This window comes from Stomoxys calcitrans, chromosome 1 (genome assembly GCF_963082655.1).
Source record: "Stomoxys calcitrans chromosome 1, idStoCalc2.1, whole genome shotgun sequence".
In the NCBI taxonomy this organism is placed as follows: Eukaryota; Metazoa; Arthropoda; class Insecta; order Diptera; family Muscidae; genus Stomoxys; species Stomoxys calcitrans.
In genome coordinates, this window is record NC_081552.1 from 60,715,279 (window position 1) to 60,742,541 (window position 27,263).

Genomic DNA, 27,263 nt, shown 5'->3' on the forward strand with positions numbered 1-27,263 from the left:
ATATAATTTAATTGTGGTCCAAACCGGACCATATCTTGATATCGCTCTAAAAGCAGAGCAAATCTTTTCTTATATCCTTTTTTTGCCTAAGAAGAGATGCCGGGAAAAGAACTCGACATATGCGATCTATGGTGGAGGGTATATAAGATTCGGCCCGGCCGAACTTAGCACGCTTTTACTTGTTTTTTTTTTCAAATTTAATAATAATTTAACTATTAAAATACTGCAAGTTTTCTTGCTACCAAGGAAATGAAATTGTAAAAAAATACAGGTGCAAAAGGATGATATAATATGGAAAAGAAAGTAGAAAAAGAAAAAATCTTACACAAAACTCAAACAAAATTTTCGCAAAGAACAAACTTTAACAAAAAGAAAACTGAAAAACAAGTAAGAGCGTGCTAAGTTCCGCCGGGCCGAATCTTATATACCCTCCACCATTGATCGCATTTGTCGAGTTCTATGTGCGGTATCTCTTTTTAGACAAACATAGAATATTGAATAGGAACTGTTATCCTATTGGAGCTATATCAAGTTATAGTCCGATTCGGACCATAATTGAATGCTGATTGACATTGTAGAAGTTATGTGTAATATTTCAGTTCATTCGGGTAAGAATTGCGCCTTGTAAGGGCTCAAGAAGCAAAATCGGGAGATAGGTTTATATGGGAGCTGTATCAAGCTATTGATCGATTGAGACCATACTAGACACGTATGTTGAAGGTCATGAGAGAAGGCCCTGTACAAAATCAGCCAAAATCGGATGAGAATTGCGCCCTCTAGAGGTTCGAGAAGTCAAGATCCCAGATCCGTTTATATGGCAGCTATATTAGGTTCTATATCGATTTACGCCATACTTAGCACAGTTATTGGAAGTCATAACAAAACACCTCATGCAAAATTTCAGCCAAATCGGATGAGAATTGCGCCATCACTTGGCTCAAGAAGTCAAGATCCAAGATCGGTTTATATGGCAGCTATACCAGATTATGAACCGATTTGAAACATACTTAGCACAGTTGTTGAAAGTAATACCAAAACACTACGTGCAAAGTTAGTTAAATCGGACGATAATTGCGCCCTCTAGAGGCTCAAGAAGTCAAGACCCAAGGTCGGTTTATATGACAGCTATACCAGATTATAAACCGGTTTGAACCATACTTAGCACAATTGTTGAATATCATAACAAAATACGTCGTGCAAAATTTCATTCCAATCTGATAAGATTTGCGCCTTCTAGAGGTTCAAGAAGTCAAGACCCAAGATCGGTTTATATGGCAGCTATGTCAGGTTATGGACCGATTTGAACCATACTTGGCACAATTGTTGGATATCATAACAAAACACGTCGTGCAAAATTTCATTCCAATCGGATAAGAATTGCGCACTCTAGAGGCTCAAGAATTCAAGACCCAAGATCGGTTTATATGGCAGCTATATCAGGTTATGGACCGATTTAAACCATACCTAGCACAATTGTTCGATATCATAACAAAATACGTCGTGCAAAATTTCATTCCAATCGGATAAGATTGGAACCTTTTAGAGGTTCGAGAAGTCAAGACCCAAGATCGGTTTATATGGCAGCTATATCAAAACATGGACCGATATGGCCCATTTACAATACGAACCGACCTACACTAATAAGAAGTATTTGTGCAAAATTTCAAGCGGCTAGCTTTACTCCTTCGGAAGTTAGCGTGCTTTCGACAGACAGACGGACGGACGGACGGACAGACGGACGGACATGGCTAGATCGACATAAAATTTCGCGACGATCAAGAATATATATACTTTATGGGGTCTCAGACGAATATTTCGAGTAGTTACAAACAGAATGACGAAAATAGTATACCCCCATCCTATGGTGGAGGGTATAACAAGTAAAAGCGTGCTAAGTTCGGCCGGGCCGAATCTTACATACCCTCCACCATGGATCGCATTTGCCGAGTTCTTCTCCCGGCATCTCTTCTTAGGTAAAAAAGGATAAAAGAAAAGATTTGCTCTGCTATTATTATATTATTACATGTTGGAGACCTATGTAAAATGTCAGCCAATTCGAATAAGAATTGCGCCCTTTGGGGGCTCAAGAAGTAAAATAGAGAGATCGATTTATATGGGAGCTGTATCGGGCTATAGACCGATTCAGATCATAATAAACACGTATGTTGATGGTCATGAGAAGATCCGTAGTACATAATTTCAGACAAATCGGATAATAATTGCGACCTCTAGAGGCTCAAGAAGTCAAGATCCCAGATCGGTTAATATGTCAGCTATATCAGGTTATGGACCGATTTGAATCATACTTGGCACAGATGTTGGATATCATAACAAAACACGTCGTGCAAAATTTCATTCCAATCGGATAAGCATTGCGCACTCTAGAGGCTCAAGAATTCAAGACCCAAGATCGGTTTATATGGCAGCTATATTAGGTTATCGGTCGATTTGAACCATACTTGGCACAGTTGTTGGATATCATAACAAAACATGTCGTGCAAAATGTCATTCCAATTGGATAAGAATTGCGCACTCTAGAGGCTCAAGAAGTCAAGACCCAAGATCGGTTTATATGACAGCTATATTAGGTTATAGACCGATTTGAACCATACTTGGCACAGTTGTTGGATATCATAACAAAACACGTCGTGCCAAAATTAATTCAAATCGAATAAGAATTGCGCCCTCTAGAGGCTCAAGAAGTCAAGACCCAAGATCGGTTTATATAGCAGCTATATCAAAACATGGACCGATTTGAACCATACTTGGCACAGTTATTGGATATCATAACAAAACACGTCGTGCAAAATTTCATTCCAATCGGATAAGAATTGCGCACTCTAGAGGCTCAAGAAGTCAAGACCCAAGATCGGTTTATATGGCAGCTATATTAAAACATGGACCGATATGGCCCATTTACAATACCAACCGACCTACACTAATAAGAAGTATTTGTGCAAAATTTCAAGCGGCTAGCTTTACTCCTTCGGAAATTAGCGTGCTTTCGACAGACAGACGGACGGACGGACGGACGGACAGACGGACGGACATGGCTAGATCGACATAAAATGTCGCGACGATCAAGAATATATATACTTTATGGGGTCTCAGACGAATATTTCGAGTAGTTACAAACAGAATGACGAAATTAGTATACCCCCCATCTTATGGTGTAGGGTATAAAAAGTGTTTACAAATATCTTTTTATACCCACCACCATAGGATGGGGGGTATACTAATTTCGTCATTCTGTTTGTAACACCTCGAAATATTCATCTAAAACACTATAAAGTATATATATTCGTGATCCTCTCGACGTTCTGAGTCGATCTAGCCATGTTCGTCCGTCCGTCTGTTGAAATCACGATAGCCGTCGAACGCGTAAAATAATATTGATGTAGGTCTTTGGGGATTGCAAATGCGCCATATCGGTTCAGATTTGGTTATGGCTCCCATATAAAGCAATCTCCCGATTTGACTTCATAAGCCCTGGCAATCGCAATTTTTGTCCGATTTAACTGAAGTTTTGCATGTTGTGTTCTGTTATAACTTCCAACAAATTTGCCAGGTACGGTCGAAATCGGTCTATAACCTGATATAGCTCCCTTATGAACCGATCTCCCGATCTGACTTATTGAGCTTCTGGAAGCCGCAATTTGTATCCGATTGATCTGAAATTTTGCATGTTGCGTTCTGTTATAACTTATAACCAATAACTGTACCAAGTACGGTTTGAATCGGTCTATAACCTGCTATAGCTCCCATATAAATCGATCTCTGGCTTTGACTTCTTGAGTTTGCATGTAGTGTTCTGTTATGACATATAACAACAGTCTTAAGTACGGTCCGAATCGATCTAAAACTTGATATAGCTCCCATATAAAGCGATCTCCCGTTCTGACTTCTTGAGCCCTTAAAGCCGCGATTTGGCTGAAACTTTTGCATGTGGTGTTATGTTATGGCTTCCAACCACTGTTCCAAGTACGGTCTAAATCGGTCCATAACCTGATATAGCTCCCATGTCTCCGGTCTCTCGATCATCCTTGTTCGGTTCCTAGAAGTATATAGAATAAATTAAAATTATTCCCTTCAACTAAGATTATTTTGTATACATTTATAGCAGAATCCATGGTGGTATATTTCCAAGATTCGGCCCGGCCGAACTTAGCACGCTTTTACTTGTTTATACACACATTACAGCCACGAATAACCACCCCAGGCAACATCAAGTGATTGTGTTGTGCAAGTCAAACTCTACTCAGCTATGCAAAGAACCCGGAAACCTCCTTTGTGTTCCACCCATCATAAAAGTCAAGAAGGGCAAAACAAAGGGGAAGGAAGGAAGAGGTGTTTAAGATGAATACATCTAACACGAATTAAGAACAGCATAGCTTCGCTGGTGTTTGTAGAACATTGAAAATGTTGCCTGGTTATGTTGTACAAGTTATACATAAATTACCAAATTGTTGCTGTTCTTTCTGGCTTTATTCTCCGCTCTTTGTTATATAAATAAATTGACGAACCATGGGAAAACTGCTTAGTAAACGATTATAATTTCTCAAAAAATAACCTTACTTAAAAATATTAAAATGAAGAGGCAACGAAAAATTCACAATTACTTGTTTGTTTGAGGCCATTTAACTTTTAATCATCATAAAATAAAATATTTTCTATAATAACTTAAAGGCTTCATTATACTAAATTCTTATGTAAATATTTGCTATTATCTAAAAGATGTAATAATTAAAAATAGTTTTTATTTTTAACAACATGTTCGCATTAATATTTAAATGGTGCAAAACGAAACAGCTACATAATTATCTAACTAAAAGGAAGAAATAAAATAATTAACTAACTACAATGAAAAAAAAAACAAGTAAAAGCGTGCTAAGTTCGGCCGGGCCGAATTTTATATACCCTCCACCATGGATCGCATTTGTCAAGTTCTTTGAATGATTTTTTAAATAGAAAAATACCAGTCAAAGAAAAACACCACCTACAAAGTTTCAGGCAAATTGAAGTATAATTGCTCCCTCCAGAGGCTCAAAAAAATCAAACTGGGAGATCAGTTTATATGGCAGCTATATCAGCTTACGGATACTTGACATAGATGTTGGGAGTCATAACAAAAGTCCACGTGCAAAATTTCAGCCAAATCGGATTAGAATTGCGCCCTCCAGAAGTTCTAAAAGTAAAGAACCAAGGTCAGTTTATCGTCAAACCATGAACCGATATGGCCCATTTACAATCCCAACTGACCTACACTAATAAAAAGTATTTGTGCAAAATTTCAAGCGCCTGGCTTTTCTCCTTCGAATGTTAGCGTGCTTTCGGCAGACGGATGAACATGGCTAGATGGCGTTTTCAAATATAAAGGATGATTTTGTAGCTATTATCTTTTTGGCAATACTGGTTTAAACAGCTTACGGACGTTTCGTGTTTAATTTCACTGTCAAACGTCTTCAGTTTGGTCTATAATTTAACCGTGAATCGTTTTACAAACGAACGACGTTTGCATATTATTGAATTTTTTTTATCAAAATGCGTGCTCTGTTTAGAAAGTTCATCGCGCGCTTCTTCCATTTTGCGACAAAGCTAATTTTTGGCTCAGTGGGTACGTAAATAAGCAGAATTGTCCATTTTGAGCTGAGGATCAGCCAGAAGCATTGCAAGAGCTACCAATGCATACAGAAAAATTCTCAGTTTGGTGCCGTTTATTGGCTGGTGGCATAATTAGACCGTACTTCTTCAAATATGATGCGAATCGTAACGTAACTGTGAATGGTGAGCGCTACCATGAGATTATATTTAACTTGTTTTTGTCCAAAATGCAAGAGCTTGACGTGCACGACATGTGGTTTCAGTAAGACGGTACCACATGCCACACAGCAAACGTAACAATGGACTTTTTGAGAGGCGAGTTCGGTGAACATTTTATTGTATTTCACGTTCGGAAACGGTCAATTGATCGCCTAGACCGTGCGATTCAAAGCCTTTAGACTATTTAGTGGGGCTATATTAAGGTTCATGTCTTTATAGACAAGCCTGCTTCAAATGACGCATTGAAAGTCAACACTGAAGTATTTACTCGTGAGATACCGGACGAAATGTTCGAAAGAGTATGCCCAAAGTGGACTAAACGGATGGACCATTTGAGGCGCAGTCACGATCAACATTTGCATGAAATAATCTTCAAACATTAAATTATACGGACAGTACTATCGATTCGAATAAAGATTTCACGCATTTTTCTGAATTATATGTTTTTTTTTTTTTTTTTTTTTGTGAAAAACTTTCCTATAGCTCTTAAAAAATCAGAGTTGTTGTAACAGTCGTAGCAGAACACCGCATGCTAAATTTCACCCAAATCAGACAAAAAGTGTGGCTTGTAAGGGCTCCAGAAGTCAAATCGGGAGATCGGTTTATATGGGACCTTTATCAGGTTATTGACCAATTTAAGCCGTACTTTGCACAGTTGTAGGAAGTCATAACAGAACACTACATGCACAATTTTAGCCAAATTGGACAAAAATTGTGGTTTCCAGGGGCTCGATTTATATGGGAGCTATATCAGATTATAAGTGATTTGGACCGTACTTTGCATAGACAGTTGTTAAAAGTCATAACAGAACACTATGTGCAAAATGTTTGCCAAATTGGACAAAAATTTAAGTTTCCATGGGCTCAAGCAGTCAAATCGGGAGATCGGAGCTATATCTAAATCTGAACCGATATGGCCTATGCAATCCCTCTCCCTTACCCATATTTTCAAAAACGCTAGATCTCGGAGATGGGTGCACCGATTTAAGCGAAATTTTGTATGCCACCTTATGATACTTGGTATAAAATTGGTATAAAATGTTGGGGTCAAATGACATTAGGGGACGCCCCATTCCAAAACCCACCCGAACGGACATGTTTACCGATTGGGACTATATAGGTATCAAATGATAGGTATTTTAGAGTAGAAAACGAGCTTGGTATAAAAATGTCACACTTAGTTTCGGGGCGATCACCCACCCCCCAAAAACACCACACAACAGGACACATTTATCGCTTTGGGCAATATGGGTATCAAATGAAAGGTATTTGAAATTAGAGTACAAATATGATATAAAAATTAATTTATTGTCTGATGGTCCTCCCCATCTTCCAAAACCCCACAGCAGGGCATATTTACCAATTGGGACAGTATGGGACTCAAATGAAAGGTATTTGGGATTTAAATGCGAATATGGTATTAAAAATTGGGTCCAAGTAACCAGGGGCCGTCCCAGGCCCAAAAGTAGCGCTCAAAATCAAAAGTGGACCGATCGGAAAAATATGGGACTTAAATGAAAGGTATATGGGAGTAGAATATGAATATGATATTTATTTAAAATTGGGTCTGATTACCTAGCGTGCCCTCCCAAGCTCAAAACTGTATTGGACGTTTTTTTTTCAGAAAGACTTTTTTACATATAGAAAAATTATTACAAATTAACTTAATTTTTCATCATTCGCGAACAAATTCTATTTATATATGTACTTAAGGGGTTAATAACAATGTTGTTGCAGCGCATAGACACTGAGAATGAGTACATAGTTTTTCTGTTTACAGGCAGAACTTCCGCACTTCCGATTTTGCTGTTCTTTGATTTATGAATAACTGGTTTTACAGCGTATTTGTTGTGTTTTGCACTTCTTTAGGACGCACATGTTTTTATACCCTCCACCATAAGATGGGGGGTATACTAATTTCGTCATTCTGTTTGTAACTACTCGAAATATTCGTCTGAGACCCCATAAAGTATATATATTCTTAATCGTCGTGACATTTTATGTCGATCTAGCCATGTCCGTCCGTCTGTCCGTCCGTCTGTCTGTCGAAAGCACGGTAACTTCCGAAGGAGTAAAGCTAACCGCTTGAAATTTTGCACAAATACTTCTTATTAGTGTAGGTCGGTTGGTATTGTTAATGGGCCATATCGGTCCATGTTTTGATATAGCTGCCATATAAACCGATCTTGGGTCTTGACTTCTTGCGCCTCTAGAGTGCGCAATTCTTATCCGATTGGAATGAAATTTTGTACGGCGTGTTTTTTTATGATATCCAACAACTGTGCCAAGTATGGTTCAAATCGGTCCATAACCTGATATAGCTGCCATATAAACCGATCTTGGGTCTTGACTTCTTGAGCCTCTAGAGGGCGCACGACGTTTTTTGTTATGATATCCAACAACTGTGCCAAGTATGGTTCAAATCGGTTCATAACCTGATATAGCTGCCATATAAACCGATCTTGGGCCTTGACTTCTTGAGCCTCTAGAGTGCGCAATTCTTATCCGATTGAAATGAAATTTTGCACGACGTGTTTTGTTATTATATCCAACAACTGTGCCAAGTATGGTTCAAATCGGTTCATAACCTGATATAGCTGCCATATAAACCGATCTTGGGTCTTGAATTCTTGAGCCTCTAGAGGGCGCAATTCTTATCCGATTGAAATGGAATTTCGCACGACGTGTTTTGTTATGATACCCAACAACTGTGCCAAGTATGGTTTAAATCGGTCCATAACCTGATATAGCTGCCATATACACCGATCTGGGGTTTTGACTTCTTGAGCCTCTAGAGTGCGCAATTCTTATCCGATTGGAATGAAATTTTGCACGACGTGTTTTGTTACGATTTCCAATAACTGTGCTTAGTATGGTTCAAATCGGTCCATAACCTTATATAGCTGCCATATAAACCGATCTTGGGTCTTGACTTCTTGACCCTCTAGAGGGCGGAACTCTTATCCAATTTGAATGAATTTTGGCACGTAGTATTTTGTTATGATATCCAACAACTGTGCCAAATATGGTTCAAATCGGTTCATAACCTGATATAGCTGCCATATAAACCGATTTGGGATCTTGACTTCTTGAGCCTCTAGAGGTCGCAATTATTATCCGATTTGCCTGAAAATTTGTACGACGGATTCTCTCATGACCATTAACATACGTATTTATTATGGTCTGAATCGGTATATAGCCCGATACAGCTCCCATATAAATCCATCTCTCTATTTTATTTCTTGAGCCCACAAAGGGCGCAATTCTTATTCGAATTGGCTGACATTTTACACAGGTCTCCAACATATAATTTAATTGTGGTCCAAACCGGACCATATCTTGATATCGCTCTAATAGCAGAGCAAATCTTTTCTTATATCCTTTTTTTGCCTAAAAAGAGATGCCGGGAAAAGAACTCGATAAATGCGATCCATCGTGGAGGGTATATAAGATTCGGCCCGGCCGAACTTAACACGCTTTTACTTGTTTTTTTCTATGACTGTCATTTCATTCACTTCGATCATACATATGTTTAATCCGGCACACTTAGTATAATTCCATTCGGTCTAAAAAGTGTTTTTTCAATAAAAACTTGTATTGGAATTTAATAAAAATTTACGAATTTTTAGTGTGTTTTTGTACCCTCCACCATAAGATGGGGGGTATACTAATTTCAACATTCTGATTGTAACTACTCGAAATATTCGTCTTAGACCCCATAAAGTATATATATTCTTGATCGTCGTGAAATTTTATGTCGATTTAGCCATGTCCGTCCGTCTGTCCGTCCGTCCGTCCGTCCGTCCGTCCGTCCGTCTGTCTGTCGAAAGCACGCTAACTTCCAAAGGAGTAAAGCTAGTCGCTTGAAATTTTGCACAAATACTTCTTATTAGTGTAGGTCGGTTGGTATTGTAAATGGGCCATATCGGTTCATGTTTTGATATAGCTGCCATATAAACCGATCTAGGGTCTTGACTTCTTGAGGCTCTAGAGTGCGCAATTCTTATCCGATTGGGATGAAATTTTGCACTACGTGTTTTGTTATGATATCCAACAATTGTGCCGAGTGTGGTTCAAATCGGTTCATAACCTGATATAGCTGCCATATAAACCGATCTTGGGTCTTGACTTCTTTAGCCTCTAGAGTGCGCAATTCTTATCCGATTGGAATGAAATTTTGCACGACGTGTTTCGTTATTACATCCAACAACTGTGCCAAGTATGGTTCAAATCGGTCTATAACCTGATATAGCTGTCATATAAACCGATCTTGGGTCTTGACTTCTTGAGCATCTAGAGGGCGCAATTCTTATCCGATTTGAATAAATTTTGGCACGACGTGTTTTGTTATGATATCCAACAACTGTGCCAAATAAGGTTCAAATCGGTCCATAACCTGATATAGCTGCCAAATCAACCGATCTTGGGTCTTGATTTCTTGAGCCTCTAGAGTGCGCAATTCTTATCTGATTGGAATGAAATTTTGCACGACATGTTTTTTTATGATATCCAACAAGTGTGCCAAGTATGGTTCAAATCGGTTCGTAAACTGATATAGCTGTCATATGAACAGATCTGGGGACTTGATTTCTTGAGCTTCTAGAGGGCGCAATTCCTATCTGATTTGGCTGAAAATTTGCATAAAGTTTTTTATTTTTTCTTTCAACAACTGTGTCAAAAAAGGTTTAAATCGATCTGGGATCTTGACTTCTTGAGCCTCTAGAAGTCGCAATTATTATCCGTTTTGCCTGAAATTTTGTACGATGGATCCTCTCTTGACCATCAACATACGTGTTTATTATGGTATGTATCTGTTTATAGCCCGATACAGCTCCCATATAAATCGATCTCTCTATTATACTTCTTGAGCCCCCAAAGGGCGCAATTCTTACTCGAATTGGCTGACATTCTACACAGGTCTCCAACATATAATTTAATTGTGGTCTAAACCGGATCATATCTTTATATCGCTCTAATAGCAAAGCAAATCTTTTCTTATATCACTTTTTGCCTAAGAAGAGATGTGGGGAAAAGAACTCGACAAATGCGATCCATGGTGGAGGGTATATAAGATTCGGCCCGGCTGAAGTTAGCACGCTTTTACTTGTTTTTATTTTTATTCGGCTGGATAAAACCCAATTTTTATACCCTCCACCATAAGATGGGGGGTATACTAATTTCGTCATTCTGATTGTAACTACTCGTCTGAGACCCCATAAAGTATATATATTCTTGATCGTCGCGACATTTTATGTCGATCTAGCCATGTCCGTCCGTCCGTCCGTCCGTCTGTCTGTCGAAAGCACGCTAACTTCCGAAGGAGTAAAGCTAGCCGCTTGAAATTTTGCACAAATACTTCTTATTAGTGTAGGTCGGTTGGTATTGTAAATGGGCCATATCGGTCCATGTTTTGATATAGCTGCCATATAAACCGATCTTGGGTCTTGACTTCTTGAGCCTCTAGAGTGCGCAATTCTTATCCGATTGGAATGAAATTTTGCACGACGTGTTTCGTTATGACATCCAACAACTGTGATAAGTATGGTTCAAATCGGTTTATAACCTGATATAGCTGCCATATAAACCGATCTTGGGTCTTGACTTCTTCAGCCTCTAGAGTGCGCAATTCTTATCCGATTGGAATGAAATTTTGCACGACGTGTTTTGTTATAACATCCAACAACTGTGCCAAGTATGGTTCAAATCGGTCCATAACCTGATACAGCTGCCATATAAACCGATCTTGGGTCTTGACTTCTTGAGCCTCTAGAGTGCGCAATTCTTATCCGATTGGAATGAATTTTGGCACGTAGTATTTTGTTATGATATCCAACAACTGTGCCAAATATGGTTCAAATCGGTTCATAACCTTATATAGCTGTCATATAAACCGATCTGGGATCTTGACTTCTTGAGCCTCTAGAGGTCGCAATTATTATCCGATTTGCCTGAAATTTTGTACGACGAATTCTCTCATGACCATTAACATACGTGTTTATTATGGTCTGAATCGGTTTATAGCCTGATATAGCTCCCATATAAATCGATCTCTCTATTTAACTTCTTGAGCCCACAAAGGGCGCAATTCTTATTCGAATTGGCTGACATTTTACACAGGTCTCCAACATATAATTTAATTGTGGTCCAAACCGGACCATATCTTGATATCGCTCTAATAGCATAGCAAATCTTTTCTTATATCCTTTTTTTGCCTAAGAAGAGATGCCGGGAAAAGAACTCGACATATGCGATCCATGGTGGAGGGTATATAAGATTCGGCCCGGCCGAACTTTTTTTGCCTAAGAAGAGATGCCGGGAAAAGAACTCGACAAATGCGATCCATGGTGGAGGGTATATAAGATTCGGCCCGGCCGAATTTAGCACGCTTTTACTTGTTTCTAATAAAAATGGTCTGAATCGGTACAAAACCTGATAGAGCTCCCATATAAACCGATCTCCCAATTATATAACTAGAGCGCCTGTGGTTGAAATTGATCTCCAAATGATCTCCAACATTCAAACCATTTATGGCCCGAATTGGCTTATTAACTGATATAGCTCTAATAGCAAAGCAATTCTTATGTGATCCCTTTTTGCATATAATGAGATAGTAACTTGACTAATGCGAATCATGGTGAAAGATATACATACATATGTATTAATTTCGGTCCGTTCGAATTTGGCAAGTTTTTACTTGTAAGTATTTCGGGAGTATTTTGATTAACAAATGACCACCTTACTACCATAAAACCCCAAGCTGAATCGATGTCTTCGAGTCTCAATACGCTCAATAAAAATTGCAATCACTACTTTGTGCCAAAAGTATATCTGGATAGGCAGACAGACATACCTAAGTCAAATCGGAAAATGTTATCCATAGGTCTGTAGGCTGTAAAAAGGACACTGTTCTATAGAAATCATTAGAAAAATTAATCTTTAGTGTGCACAAATTTTGAGCTCCGTCTATAAATCAGCTAAATCCACGTTTGGTCTGGTCTGGACCTGTTGACCACATATGGTCAGCAATGCTTCGAGTGAAATAATGCAACTCACTTTCCAAAATCCACCCAAACGGTTAGTAAATGCCAATTATAATTGGAACTGAAGACCTTACATCAGTGGATCAGTCTATATGCCAGCATAGAAGTTTTTTATAAAGGGGAATAAGACCCAGTGGTAAAGAAGTGCAGATCCTCAAGGCGCTTGCAAAACTTTTCAGGGTTTGGGTAAATGGGAGGAAGGGTGTAATGAAATGAGTAGCATTGGTCTATATTATGCACAAAGTAGTCTTTATTTAATGTTGTATTTTAACTCTAAAGCCGTATAAAGGGGTTTCCAATAGGGACTTGAGAATTTTGATTTAAATTGTGAACGCACTCTTACACAAATCATGGAACTGTCACTGTCAATTTATTTAGTAACCCTAACATTTTCATTATGGTTAAGTACCCAAACAACAACTTCTGCCAATCATAAAAATTAACTACCGAAATTCGGAGTCGGCAGGACGGTGCCACAAGCCACACAGCACACGTTATTGAAGGGTAAGTTTCATGAGAGTGTTGATTGTTTGCCTCATTCGTGCGATTTAAGGCCCCTCGTCTACTTTCTTTGGCGTTACGTCAAGTCATTGGTCTACGTCAACAAGCCGACGACGTTAGAAGAGCTCAGAGCCAACAATGAACGGGAAATAGATACCGTTTCGGTTAAATGTTTGGACGGATCATCTAAAGTTAGGATGGAAATGTGACCACGGTGACCATATGAACGAAGTCAAGTTCCATATATAAATGATGTGATTTTACTTCAAGCTGATAATGAAGTTTTTGAAATATTTCAATTGGTTTGTGCTTTATTTAAAAAAAAAAAAAAACAAATAAAACGTGTAAGTTCGGCTGTACCGAACTTTGGATACCCGCCACCATGGATATATTAATCATCTTATTTTATTATAACTCCATTACCATATCCATAGTTATGTCTAAACAAAGGCTTGTCTGAATCATATTTGACTCAGGCCTCAAGAACTCCTACACAAGTCATAGTTTCAGCGAAATTAGGTATTAATCCGATATTTAATTATTTAGGGGCTTCAGACCCTTAATCGGCACATCAGTCTTTATGGCAACTATATCTAAATATCGTTCAATCTGAAATATAATTAGTTTGGATGGCTTTGAACAACTCAAAGATTGAAATTTCAGCAAAATCGGATAATGAATAAAGCTTTTTTGGGCTTTAGACCCTTAATCGGCAAATCGGTCTATATAGCAGCTATATCTATATATAGTCCGATTTAAACCATATTTTGGTCGGCTATCGGGAGGCTTAAAAAAACTCGCTGTTTGAAATTTCTGAGAAATCGGATAATAAATGCAGGTTTTATGGGATTCAGACCCTTAATTGGCACATCGGGCTATATGGCAGATGGGTCTAGATGGAACTATATCTAAATAAAGTCTAATCTGAACCATATTTGGGTTGGATTGCGGGAGGTTTAAAACAACTTACTCTTCGAAATTTAAGCGAAATCGGGTAATAGATAAAGCTTTTATGGGCTTCAGACCCTTAATCGGCACACGACGTTAAGAGCAAATCACAATTTAAAAATTTAGCGAAATCGGGTAATAAATGAAGCTTTTATGGACTTCAGACCCTAATCGACAGATTGGTCTATATGGTAGCTATATCTTAATATAGTCCGATCTGAGCCATATTTGGGTCGTATGCCGGGAGGTTTTTAACAACTCACTGATTCAAATTTAACGAAATCGGATAAAAAATTCAGTTTTTATGGGTTCCAGACCCTTAATCGGCATATCGGCCTATATGGCTTTTATGGGCTTCAGACCCTTAATCGGCATATCGGCCTATATGGCAGCTATATCATAATATAGTCCGACCTGAACCATATTTGGGTCGGAAGGCTTAAAACAACCCCCTTTTTAAATTTCAACGAAAGCGGATAGTAAATTCATATTTTATGGGCTTCAAATATTTAACCGGCAAATCGGTCTATATCGCAGCTATATATAAATATCGTCCGATCTGAACCATATTTGTTTTGGATTTCAAGAGGTTTAGAGCATCTCACTATTTAAAATTTCAGCGAAATCCTGTAATAAATAAAGTTTTTATAGTTTCAGACCCTTAATCAGCAGATAGTTCTAAAGGGTGATTTTTTTGAGGTTAGGATTTTCATGCATTAGTATTTGACAGATCACGTGGGATTTCAGACATGGTGTCAAAGAGAAAGATGCTCAGTATGCTTTGACATTTCATCATGAATAGACTTACTAACGAGCAACGCTTGCAAATCATTGAATTTTATTACCAAAATCAGAGTTCGGTTCGAAATGTGTTCATTCACCGTAACGTTGCGTCCAACAGCATCTTTGAAAAATACGGTCCAATGATTCCACCAGCGTACAAACCACACCAAACAGTGCATTTTTCGGGATGCATGGGCAGTTCTTGAACGGCTTCTGGTTGCTCTTCACTCCAAATGCGGCAATTTTGCTTATTTACGTAGCCATTCAACCAGAAATGAGCCTCATCGCTGAACAAAATTTGTCAAAATTTGAACACATTTCGAACCGAACACTGATTTTGGTAATAAAATTCAATGATTTGCAAGCGTTGCTCGTTAGTAAGTCTATTCATGATGAAATGTCAAAGCATACTGAGCATCTTTCTCTTTGACACCATGTCTGAAATCCCACGTGATCTGTCAAATACTAATGCATGAAAATCCTAACCTCAAAAAAATCACCCTTTATATGGCAGCTATATCCAAAAATGATCCGATTTAGCCCGTTCAAGAACTTAACCGGCTACAGCAAAAAGATGTAGCTGTTCGAATTTCCCGCTCAATACCTCAATTTTGGAAGGCTGTAGCGTGATAACAACAGACGGAAGGATAGATAGACGGACAGACACACTGACATAATTTAATCACCTCAGAATTTTACGACGATCCGAAATATACCTACTTTGTGGGGTCGGAAATGGATATTTCGTTGTGTTGCAAACGGAATGACTTAATGAATGTCCTATGGTGGTGGGTACAAAAAGTTGTAAAGTTCTTATTTTAAAGTCCTTATATTTATACCTTGCTAAGAAACTCTATTGAAATTAAATTTGAAGGTTCCTCTGCTTATCGCTTTAAATGTTATTCAAGTTTTGTCATTTCTTTGATAAAAACCTTAACAGGTATTTTCTCATATTCAATTTGCTTGGTTACAGTTTTTCTTTCTTTTATGCTCCATTCTCTGATGATGTGTTGCAAAAATTTCATAGAAATTTCCATCTTGTTCTTTTATTGACATTATTTTGCATATTTTATCAATAAAAATCAACTTTCAATACAAAACGATGGGAAATTTTTATCTGTTTTGTTTTATCCTGTGTCTGCTTTGGTTTAAATTTTGCTCTTAGACACTTAGTTTTATTACTCTCCATCTTATGATGGGGGTATACTATCTTCGTCATTCCGTTCGTAACACCTCGAAATATTCGTCTAAGACCCCATAAAGTATACTGATAGAAAAGGGACGGCACTTTGCCAATACCATCTGGCAAATATTTTTGATCCATTTGATATCAAATTGATACCAATTGTAGGAGTCTATTATGAATTAACGGCGTCACATTTATGTTCTTGTCATCGCGGCAAAAGTGTTGTTTAGCTGGGTACTTAAAATATCGACGCCATTATAAAATATTTGTTATATCCTACACCACTACTGTAGTACAGGGTATTATAACTTAGTGCATTTGTTTGTAACACCCAAAAGGAATAGAGATACACCCATTGATAAGTATACCAATCGACTCAGAATCACTCTCTGATTCGATTTAGCTATATTCGTCTGTCAGTCCATGTTATTTGTGTACAAAGTACAGGTCGCAGTTTTCATCCGATGGTCTTTAAATTTGGTACATGCATGCTTTTCGGCCTAGAGACGAAACCTATTGAAATTGGAAAAAATCGGTTCAGATTTGGATATCGCTCCCATATATATGTTCGTCCGATTTTCAGTAATCTTATATATAACAAGTAAAAGCGTGCTAAGTTCGGCCGGGCCGAATCTTATATACCCTCCACCATGGACCGCATTTGTCGAGTTCTTTTCCCGGCATCTCTTCTTAGACCAAAAAGGATATAAGAAATGATTTGCTCTGCTATTAGAACGATATCAAGATATGGTCCGGTTTGGACCACAATTAAATTATATGTTGGAGACCTGTGTAAAATGTCAGCCAATTTGAATAAGAATCGCGCCCTTTGGGGGCTCAATAAGTAAAATAGAGAGATCGATCTACATGGGAGCTGTATCAGGCTATAGACCGATTCAGACCATAATAAACGCGTATGTTGATGGTCGTGAGAGAAAACGTCGTTCAAAATTTCATTCCAATCGGATAAGAATTGCGCACTCTAGAGGCTCAAGAAGTCAAGACCCAAGATCGGTTTATATGGCAGCTATATCAGGTTATGGACCGATTTAAACCTTACTTGACACAGTTCCTGGATATAATAACAAAACACGTCGTGCCAAAATCCATTCAAATCGGATAAGAATTGCGCCCTCTAGAGGCTCAAGAAGTCAAGACCCAAGATCGGTTTATATGGCAGCTATATCATATTATGGACCGATTTAAACCATACTTGGCACAGTTGTTGGTTATCATAACAAAACACGTTGTGCAAAATTTCATTCCAATCGGATAAGAATTGCGCACTCTAGAGGCTCAAGAAGTCAAGACCCAAAATCGGTTTATATGGCAGCTATATCAGGTTATGGACCGATTTGAACCATACTTGGAACAGTTGGTGGATATCATAACAAAACACGTCGTGCCAAAATCCATTCAAATCGGATAAGAATTGCGCCCTCTAGAGGCTCAAGAAGTCAAGACCCAAGATCGGTTTATCTGACAGCTATATCAGGTTATGGTCTGATTTAAAACATACTTGGCACAGTTGTTTGATATCATAGCAAAACACATAGTGCAAAATTTCATGCCAATCGGATAAGAATTGCGCACTCTAGAGGCTCAAGAAGTCAAGACCCAAGATCAGTTTATATGGCAGCTATATCAGGTTATGGACCGATTTGAACCATACTTGGCACAGTTGTTGGATATAATAACGAAACACGTCGTGCAAAATTTCATTCCAATCGGATAAGAATTGCGCACTCTAGAGGCTCAAGAAGTCAAGACGCAAGATCGGTTTATATGGCAGCTATATCAAAACATGGACCGATATCGCCCATTTACAATACCAACCGACCTACACTAATAAGAAGTATTTGTGCAAAATTTCAAGCGGCTAGCTTTACTCCTTCGGAAGTTAGCGTGCTTTCGACAGACAGACGGACGGACGGACGGACGGACGGACGGACAGACGGACGGACATGGCTAGATCGACATAAAATTTCACGACGATCAAGAATATATATACTTTATAGGGTCTCAGACGAATATTTCGAGTAGTTACAAACAGAATGACGAAATTAGTATACCCCCCATCTTATGGTGGAGGGTATAAAAATCAGTTTGTGTTTGTTTGTAGGTTTGTTTCTTTGTTTGTTTGTATGTTCCTTATAGACTCAGAAACGGCTGAACCGAAATTTTCACAGATAGTGCATAATGATTCCATGGTGAAAATATAATACTAAATTTTTTGATATCTGAAGGGGGGCGGACCCTCCCCCTTACCCTAAATTTCAGAAACGCCAGATCTCGGATATGGGTGGTGCGATTTAAGCGAAAATTTTTGTGCTCTCATATAGTACCCTAAAAATAAAAATTTGGTATCCAAATTTCGGATGGGGTACCTAGGGGGGCCGCCCCCCTTTTAAACATACTAAACATATATTTAGACCAATCACGACAGTGTGGGACTCAAATGAAAGGTATGTATTTAGAATATGAAAATGTATCTGATATCTAATTGTCGAACCAAGTGCTAAGGGGACCACCCTAACCCCCAAAACACCCTAAATGGGACATATTTACCGACCATGACAATATGGGACTCAAATGATTGGTCTTTGGGAGTATAATACGAATCTGATATCGAAATTTGAGACAAAGATTCTGGGGGTCCACCCATTCCCCAAAACATCCGCCAAGCCGGTCACGTTTGTCGACTATGGAAATATGGGGCTCAAATAAAGGTATTTGCGAGTAGACCACGTATCTGATATCAACATTAGGGACTGACTGTCTAGGGGACGTCCCACCACCATAACAACCCCCAAATAGGACGTATTTGCTCACCAAAACAATTTGGGTCTTAAAGAGAGTGGAACTAAATATTCATAGTTTTTAGGGCCAATATCCCAAACCGGACATATTTGCTGACTTTTGCAATAAGGAGTTTAAATGAGATTAGAAAACGAATTTGATATTCAAATTTGAGGCCAATGGCAATATTGGGTTCAAATAAATGATATATAGATATATGAGAATAGAGCACTTTGCTGATATATTTTCCGGGCTTAGTGTTTGGGCGACCACCCTAATCCCCAAAACACACCTAAATCGGCCATATATACCTACCATGTCAATGTGGAGCTTAAATGAAAGGTATTGTAGGGTAGAGCAAGAATTGATACCCACTTTCGGGACCAATTTTCTGGGGGTAACCCCTTTCCCAAAATATGGGGTTCAAATAAATGATATATAGATATATGAGAATAGAGCACGTTTCTGATATATTTTCCGGGCTTAGTGTTTGGGGGACCACTCCAATCCCCAAAACACCCCTAAATCGGTCATATTTACCGACCATGTCAATGTGGTGATTAAATGAAAGGTATTGGAAGAATTGTTACCCAATTACCCAAGAATTGTTACCCAATTTCGGGACAAATTTTCCGGGGGTCAACCCCTTTCCCAAAATACCCCAGAAGCAGAATTTTTTTAGGATATTTGGGAGTAGAATACGAATTTGATATCCAAATTTAAGACCATGTATTTAGGGAGTCACCCCTCCCCCAAAACATCCCGCAAAGGGTAAAAATTTTTTGACCATGCCAATATGTGGTCTCTAAGATTAGAAAACGAAATTGAGAACCTATTTTGGGCCTTGTGTATGGGGGACGCCTCACCGTGTAAACTCCCCTAAACCAATGGCAATATGGGGTTTATATAAATGCTTTTTGAAAGAAGAGCACGATGCTGATGTTTTTTCAGGGCCAAGTGCCTGGGAGAGATATCATGAGAGTAGCGGGCTGAAATAAAATATTTTAAGAATGGAGTACACCTTACATCCAAACTTAAATTCGTAGACCAATAAAGATCATATGGGATTGGGGTATATATATATCGCCACAGTATCGGAGAAATTTGCTCGAAATTGGTTCAGAATTAGATATAGCTCCCATATATATGTTCCTCAGATTTTGGATAATTTGCAATAATGTTGCCATTTGTCAACCGTAGTTATTACAGTTTGAACATATTTGCTCGCCGTGGTTCATCAAATTTGGTTCAGAATTGGATATAGCTCCCACATTGTACTTATAGGGTAGGTGTAGGGTATTATACAATCGGCACTGCCCGACATTTGCCCTACCTTACTCGTTTTATTATAATTAAGTATTTTAAAACGATTCATATGAATAAAAACGCTTTTAAATACTCAAAAGCGGAGAAAGCAGAAATAATACAAAGTTGGTTTATTCATATGAAAACCATTTCTGGGAATCAATTGGTATGGAATCAATTGCTGAATACAAAGAATCCAGGTTGGTTACGGTGTAACATTTTTTTTGCAATTATTTTATTTCAATTGTTTTTGTTTTCATTGTTGTTTTTTTATATTTTTTTATTTTGGTTAATTAGGGTCGAATATTCAATAATGATTTAGTATAAAAACCCATATCGGTCTTGGTACTAAAACCAATAACAGTTTGATATTCAAATCAATACCAGTTTGGTAATAAGGTAAGTACCAAATGGTACTAATCATTTTATTTTTCATCCTTACCATACGGTGTTTCTTTATGGTACTGAAATGAGCACTATTGGTATAAACTTTTCATTGTATATATATATATTTTTTCCCGATTTATCGATTTGACTTCTTAAGCGTCTAAAGGGCGCAGTTCTTACCCGATTTGCCTGAAATTTTGAAGGTGTATTTTTCAATGACTTCAACAGTCACATCGATGAATAATTTTATATAGCTCATACATTGATAAAAACAAGTAAAAGCGTGCTTAGTTCGGCCGGGCCGAATCTTGTGAACCAACCACCATGAATTCTGCTTAAAATTTATGCACATTTAATTTAGTTAATGGTCATAATTTTATTTAACATACCAAACCACTGTAAAACTAGCAAATATTAAAGCTTATAGGCATCGAACAAGGATAATTGAGAGACCGCTTTATATGGGATCTATATGAGGTTATAGACTGATTTAGATGGTACTTGACACAGTTGTTGAAAGTCATAACAGAACACTACGTGCAAAATTAAAGCCAATTGCGGCTTCCAGGGGCTCTAGAATCAAATTGGGAGATTTGGGGATTTGCAATCCCCAACGACCTACGTTGATAGTAAGTATTTGTGCTAAATTTCAAGCGGCTAGTTATATGCGTTCGACAACTATCGTGATTTAGACAGACGGACGGAAGGACATGGGTAGATTGACTCCGAATGTCGAGACGATCCAGGATATGTGTACTTTATGGGGTCGCAAATCAATATTTCGAGGTGTTACAAACGGAATGACAAGATTAGTATACCCCCATCCAATGATGGTGGGTACAATAATTTTGAACAATTAAAGCGTGCTAAGTTCGTTTGGGCCGTATCTTATATACCCTCCACCATGGATCGCATTTGTCAGTGGCGTATTTTCCATAAACAAAAATTTAAGCATGCTTGAACCCCTCTAAAATTATTTTTCCAACGACTACATTTTATAATAATTTTTTCTATAGACAAAATTCAAGAAATAGTTAATTCTTTTTTATAGACAAAATTATAGAAAACAAGTAAAAGCGTGCTAAGTTCGGCCAGGCCGAGTCTTGGGAACTCACCACCATGGATTTTGCTAAAAATTTATACAAAATAAATTTAGTTGAAGGGCATAATTTTATTCTCCCTACCAAACTTCTGTCTAACCAACAAACACTAAAGGTTCTAGAAAACGAACAAGGATGATCGAAAGAACGGTTTATATGGGAGCTATATAAGCTTATAGACTGATCTGGGCCATATTTGGCACAGTTGTTGAAAGTCGTAACAGAACACCGCGTGCAATTTCAGACAAATAGGAACAAAACTGCGGCTGTAAGGACTCAAGAATTTTTTTTTTTTTTTTTTTTTTTTTAAATTTAAATTCAATATTTATTACAATTAAATTAAGTACAAAAGAATTGTGGCCTCAGCGCCAAATAGGCATAATTGAGGCAAGCTGGCAGTTATATCAAAACATTAATATATATTTAAATTAAAACAATTAATGAAAGTTAATATAAAAAATTAAACTTATTTGCATTATCAATGTCACATTAGAAGCATATTATCAATTATTTTGTAAGTAGGCTTTTAAATTTACTTTGAAATTTGATATGCGATTTTCAAACTTTATATTCTGTGGCAATTGGTTAAACTCAAATGATCCAATGAACTCAATACGTTGTTTCGTTAACTCCAATCTACATCTTACTACTCTTAGATCATGTTGATTTCTTGTTGAAAATGCTGTTTGATTTTGAGAAAATGTAATAGTATGATAACCTAATGAATGTAAAACTTTGAAAACATACAACAAAAGTTTATACTTATATAGGGTATGAATCGGCAAGACAGATTTGCAGATATTAGAATACAGTCGTTCAGTTGGAAATCTGGGAGGCAGCCTAAACACGGCTTTTATTGCTCGATTTTGCATTGCCTGCAGGGTTTTTAAGGTGGTTGAATTCCTATAACCATATATGGATACCAAGTAATCAAGGTGACTATGAACCAGGGCACGATACAAACACAATTTCGTCTTAGTATCCATTATATATTTCATTTTATTCAAGATACCTATGGCCGGTGCAATTTTCTTCCTTATACCAGAAATATGAGTATCCCATGACAAATTGCTTTGGAATGTTAAACCCAAATATCTCACCATACAAACTTCTTCAATAGTGTCCCCACCCACAACAATACTGAATGGTAACCCCGCGACATTACAATGAGGCCTAAAACGTATTACTTTAGTCTTGGTCGTATTCAAAGCAAGCTTGTTCAATCTGGCATATTCCATTATCAGAGATGCATCCCTTTCCATAGTCATTCTCAGCGCCCTTTCATCCTTGTAGGGATAGAACAGCGATACATCATCCGCATACATAAAGAGACGGCCAGATAACTTCAAATTCGACAAGTCATTCAAATATATCAAAAATAGTAGTGGTCCCAGGCAACTTCCCTGTGGCACACCACAATCCACAACTGTCAAATCGGGAGATCGGTTTATATGGGAGCTTTATAAGGTTGCAGACCGATTTGGACCGTACTTAGAACAGTTCTTTAAAGTTATACTACGTGCAAAAGTTCAGCCAAATCGGACAAAAACTGCGGCTTCCAAGGGCTCAAGAAGTCAAATCAAGAGATCGGTTTATAAGTAAGCCATATATAAAACCGATATGGCGCATTTGCAATCCGATATGGCACACATGCATCAATTGCAGGTATTTGTGCAGAATTTCAAACGGCTAGCCTTGCGCATTCGACCGCTGTCATGTTTCAGTATACCACTGTGCATTGTACTAAGTGGACGTGATATCAAACCGCTCCGTGTGTGTACAAGTTTATGCATAAAAAGGACTTACCAAAGCCTCAGGAACTATTTCCAAAATATTCGCCCGTTCGTGGTGGTGTGCATTCGGCATTCTGTGAACGTCCGGATTGTGCCCGGCGAGCTTAAAAGGCGATATTTTTGCCAAAAACTTTAAAAATAAAGTGTTATAATAGACAAATTTACACAAATTTATCTTAAAAACAACTCAAAATAAACTATATCTGTCCTTTGTGATCAGAAAACAAAACAAACAGCAGCTGATCTCGTCACACGTTGTGATGTGGAACGGTGTTGCCAGATTTATTGGGTACAGTAATTGTGGTGGTGTTCATTACTACTTGTTATTTACATCATCTTGTCACCCTGTTATTAACGGTCTTTATATTTGAAAATTTAAATGGATTTAAATAACCCGCCTCCAGGCGGGGGGACTCCTTTTAGAGGAAACCGAATCCAAATAATTCAAAATGAGAATATCATGCTAAAGCAGCAAATACATGAAATGCAGCACACTATTGATTGCATACTTGCTGAATTGCAAAATATAAAGCAAGAGAATATAGTTCTAAAAGAACAACTTTTAAATAAAAAAGATAGTCAATTCATGGACGCTAATGATATGGTAAATACTGTCCAATATACTGATAGACCACAAAACCAAGCCCAAGACGAATCTATAGTCGAACGTGGTTTAGTTCATCAGTATGTAACTGATGAAGAAGAATTGGAAAGAGAGACAAACTGGATTGTTCAAAGAAGTAAGAGGAACAAATCCAAAACTAAAAAAGATAACACCAGCGAATCACAGCAAACACAAATAGAAAAAGAAAATAATATCGAGAGATCCGAAACAAAAGATGGTAGGGCAGATAAACCGCCCCCTATAAATATTGTTGGCATTACAAGTTTTGAAGAGATTAAGAAATTAATTAAATCTGCTCAAGTACATGATTTCACAATCACAGCTTTGAACAATAATGTATGGAAGATTAACACGAATTCACCTACTGATTACAGAAACTTGTCACAAACATTGAACACAATGAAAACTGAATGGTTCACATACGAAAATAAAAACGAAAGGCCAAATAAGGTCATTATACGTGGTCTCCACCACACTTGTACAAAGGAAGATATAATGCATGATCTTCAAGAAAAGGGCTTTAAACCTTTAGATGCCGTCAACCTTTTAAAGAAAGAACGAGTAGAAAATAGCAGTTCCTATCGATACAGAAATCTTCCTATTTTCCGAGTAACTTTCCATAAAGACGACAATATAGATGAAATCTTTAAAATAACAAATATCCTTAAAATAAAAGTTAAAATTGAAGCAGTAAGACCTCAAACAAAACTAATACCCCAGTGTAAACGCTGTCAAGGCTTCAATCACACCAAAAGCTATTGCCAGAGGGAAGCAAGATGTGTAAAATGTGCAGGAAAACATGACACAGAAAATTGCGAAATGCCAAAATCTATAGTTCCTAAATGCATTAACTGCAAAGGTAATCATCCTGCCAGTTATAGAGGTTGTGAAGTTGCAAAAGAGCTTCAAAAACTCAGAAATAAATCTCGATCCGTCAAAGATATCCATACAAATAAACATAATGTGGAACCTCTCGTCTCAAATAACGGAGCAAACCAGCAAGTACTCCAAAATCCGATACAATTACAAATTCAAACATCCAACCAACAAACATTGCAGCAGTCAGTGCAAGCTACAAGTCGCCAAATCTCTCAAACAAAGAGCTACTCTGGTGTATTAGACGCCAAAAATTTGAATGCTTCTTATGAAGAAACCCCAACAATACTGGGTGTAATATTGAAAAACATGGAAAAAATTAATCAACGCTTAGATTTCCAAGCTAAGCTGAGTGAAAAATTGATTGATAAATTAAACGCTATAGTCGTTAATTCAATTAATTCTAATCCACAATAATGGCTATGCTACGAATCGCTACATGGAATTGCAATGGTTTATTGCGCCGATTAAATGAAATTGAATGTTTTCTATATGATGAAAAAATTGATATACTACTCATATCAGAGAGCCATTTAATTAAAAACTCGTTTGCAACTATCAAAGGTTATAAGATCTATAACGCCTTTCATCCTTCCTTAAAACCCAGGGGAGGAGCTTCGGTCATAATAAAAGAAAATATCAAACATCAAGAGGAGCAAAAGATTGAGGACGTCATGTTTCAAATAGCGTGCGTATCGGTTCAACTTAAACACAACAACTATTTCAAAATTTGCGCACTATATTCTCCTCCAAGGCACAATATTAAAAGTGAACAGTATATAGAAACATTGAAAAAATGTAACAACCATTTCGTGATGGGTGGCGATTTTAATGCCAAAAATAAAGTCTGGGGTTCAAGACTCACTTCTCCAAAGGGATGTGAACTATACAAAGCATGTAGATCTCTTAAATGCGAGATATATTCGGGAAACAAACCAACGTATTGGCCTTCGAACGGAAATCTTATACCTGACTTGATTGATTTTTTCATCATAAAAAATATACCTAAAAATTATGTGTTTATTGAAAACTCAGAAGCGTTATCATCATCTGATCATTCTGCTGTAATACTGACTGTAAGTGACAGCGCCATTGAAATGGATCCTCCAAATTTTCTTATAAACAAAAAAACAAACTGGCACTTTTTCAAATATACTTTATCGGAGAAAATACATTTAAATACCAGTCTCAAGACAGAAGCCCAAATTGATGAAGAGCTAGCGAAATTTATTGAAGCCATTCAAATTTCTGCATGGGAAAGTACTCCTACCCAAAATTTGAATAAAATATATCATACGCCTACGTTTCCGAAAGAAATAAGAATTTTATTATCAAAGAAAAGAAAAGCACGAAAGAAGTGGCAAAGAGAAAGGACGGCAGAAAATAAAGCCGCCTTAAACCGTCTTGTTAATGATCTTAAGAAATTAACAAGTGAATCTAAAAATAAAACTATGTCGTCGCACCTAGAAAACTTGTCTTCAACCAAAGCAACCAACTACAGTTTGTGGAAAGCAACGAAGCAATTCAACCAAGCTTCACCAAAAATGCCTCCAATCAAAAACGTCGATGGAACATGGATTCGTAAAGCTGATGAAAAAGCTGAATTATTTGCAGATCATTTCTATAATATATTTAAACCACTGGAAGACAGATCTAATAACGAAGGTACCAGCAAAACCCAAAAATCGGACCATCTCACAATCAAACCAGCCACACTAAGGGAGTTGGAGAATGTAATAGCAAAAGATATAAGTGCTAAAAAAGCGCCTGGTTACGATTTAATAACAGGACAGATATTTAAAAAGCTTCCAGCTACAGCTCTAAAAAATCTATTATTTATTATAAACGCATGTTTCCGACTGCAGTATGTTCCACTAGAATGGAAAGTAGCCGAAATTATTATAATCCCGAAACCTGGCAAACCAGACCATCAAATAACCTCATATCGGCCTATATCTCTGCTACCTGTTATGTCGAAAATATTCGAAAAACTGCTCTTAAAGAGACTTGTACCACTAATAACAAATAGACGTCTCATCCCAAGCCATCAATTTGGATTTCGAACTGCACATTCAACCATTCAACAGGTTCACCGCATCG